Genomic DNA, 2,500 nt, shown 5'->3' with positions numbered 1-2,500 from the left:
GTGGGGACATCTATGTATGCCCTAGTCATGATGCAGATAAGTATTAGCATTATCTAATCTTCTACGCTTAACAGTGTTTTTTCTAGACCATCTCATACAATATGGCATTTGATTGTATTGAAGTATATATTCCAGTTGTAACTGTGTAAACGTTTTTTTCCCTACTTGGCATATTAGTTTATGTATTCTTCTCTTCTTATTTTAAAGATGCTGCTAGCACTCAAAACCATTTCCAAGTCTGGACTTTATTTTTATTCATTTGTTGCGGCAAAGAGTATTTTATGCCTGAACCTTTAGCCGTGAAGTAAATTTTCATGAGGAAGTGTGGGTTTCATAGCAAGACGAAATTAAGAACAATCGGGAAATATCTACAGAAATAATTCTACCCAGTCATACGCGGACGCACAACGAAGTAAGTAATATATTTAGATAAATAAACATACAGTAACACACATATAACGACAGAGACACCAATACATTAACGTGTACACAAAGATAAAAGGGAAAACAGCCACAGTAAGAAATGAAAATAAATCGTGACGTTTCGAACTCTTTTCGAGCTCCTCTCCAGACGAATAACAAAGCGAAATGTGATTCACTTCGGTTTATTATTCGTCTGAAGAGGAACTCGAAAAGAGTTAAAAAGGTCGCAATTTATTTTCGTTTCTTACTGAGGTTGTTTTCCTTTACACACATACACAGACACACACGCACACACACACACACACACACACACACACACACACACACACACACACACACACACACACACACACACACACACACACACACACACACACACACACACATAAACATATTAAGGGCAAAATTTTAACAGTATATCATCTCTTTGGAAAGAAGTACCAATGGAAATGCGGAATGTTATCTGCAGCGTTCTTATCTCCTATATCTTGCAGTAGTTGATTCTTTTTGCTGCGGAACTCCAAGTAATTTCAAGTTTAAGCTCCGCCCACACCTGTCCATTCAACTCGTCCAAAGCGCATGAACAACCCCGGTTGCTTTCAGGCATACTCAAAGGCCATCTAGGAGATTATATTCCAAAATCTGTGTGCCAGTCGAATACGTAAAACAGCTCGCCGTCAACCGCTAGTCATTCCCATTTAACCAGAAGACTGGGCGGAACTTAGCAGGTGTCTCGTCTCCAATCACACACACACACACACACACACACACACACACACACACACACACACACACACACACACACACACACACACACACACACACACACACACACAATGAAATGCAAATGAAATGCAGCAACTAATAACCAATCTGAATAGAGAAAGTGAAAGTCGGACTTAGGATGAACAAGAAAAAGACTAAGATCATGTTCAACAGTAGAGTTCAATTCGAACAGATATATGTACAAGGCGAAGCGCTAGAGGTAGTGGACAAGTATATATACCTAAGGCAACTCGTACAGACAAACACATCTAGCGAAGAGGAAATTAAGACCTCGACAGATACAGTAGCATACTAAGAGGCTCCTTGCCATTATGTTAAAAAAGAAAGGTCTTTATCCAATGCGTCCTCCCAGTTATGACCTATGGATCAGAAACATGGACTACAACCAACTTACTGGAAAGGAAACTAATAAGTGCCCAGAGAGGGATGGAGAGGTTGATGCTGAGAATTAGCCTAAGAGATCGGATGAGGGCGACGTGCATCAGAGAACAGACAAAAGTGGAAGATATACTTGAGAGCATCAAAAACAAAAAATAGCAATGGGCAAGCCATATATGTTGGAGGCAGGACGACATATGGACAAAGGAAGCAACAGATTGGGCCAACCAGAACACGCAGTCAACGCATTCGGTAAACAAATGAATTACAACCGACCGCTTGAGGATAAAAAGAGCTAAGGAGATAATATAAAGACTGGACTTTGTACATTTCCTTGGCAATTGACACAGATATACAGTCCCCCGACCCCCATTAGGGACGTACTTTGGGTACGAGCAAGAACAGAAAAATTGCCAACGCGTTGGATTTTTTATAACGCTTGGGAGAGCCGCTCAGACTTTCGGCAACGCGTTACGCTATTTTACGTCATCGTTTAAACTCCGCCCTTTTAGCCTGAAAACAAGCCTGAAATTAGTTACTCGTTTTATTGTGCTTATTTTTTCATCAGAAAAACCTAGCCAAGTTCTTATTTTACAACGGAAATGCGTTAAATATATTTGTAGATGATTTACAGAGATCAAAGAAATAAACTATGGACACAAATTATTTTCGTTGTTGATAAAGTCACTGAAAATATCTGGAAACTTTTCCTGTCAAACACACGGTGTCTCAATTGATTTCTTCGATTTTGTATATTGACAATAACGTGTGTTTGTATAAAGTCTGAACGTGTAATATGACTTTGATAGCAATGAATATTATAAAATTTAAGAGAGATTTTGTAAAGTGAATAAAATTAAATAAACATGCTCATATAAAGCTGATAAAATAGCAAAAAATGTTTATCGCTATT

The sequence above is a fragment of the Penaeus monodon genome, chromosome 39, assembly GCF_015228065.2.
Source record: "Penaeus monodon isolate SGIC_2016 chromosome 39, NSTDA_Pmon_1, whole genome shotgun sequence".
NCBI lineage: Eukaryota > Metazoa > Arthropoda > Malacostraca > Decapoda > Penaeidae > Penaeus > Penaeus monodon.
The sequence above is the reverse complement of the archived record's forward strand: the minus strand, read 5'-3'. Positions refer to the sequence as shown.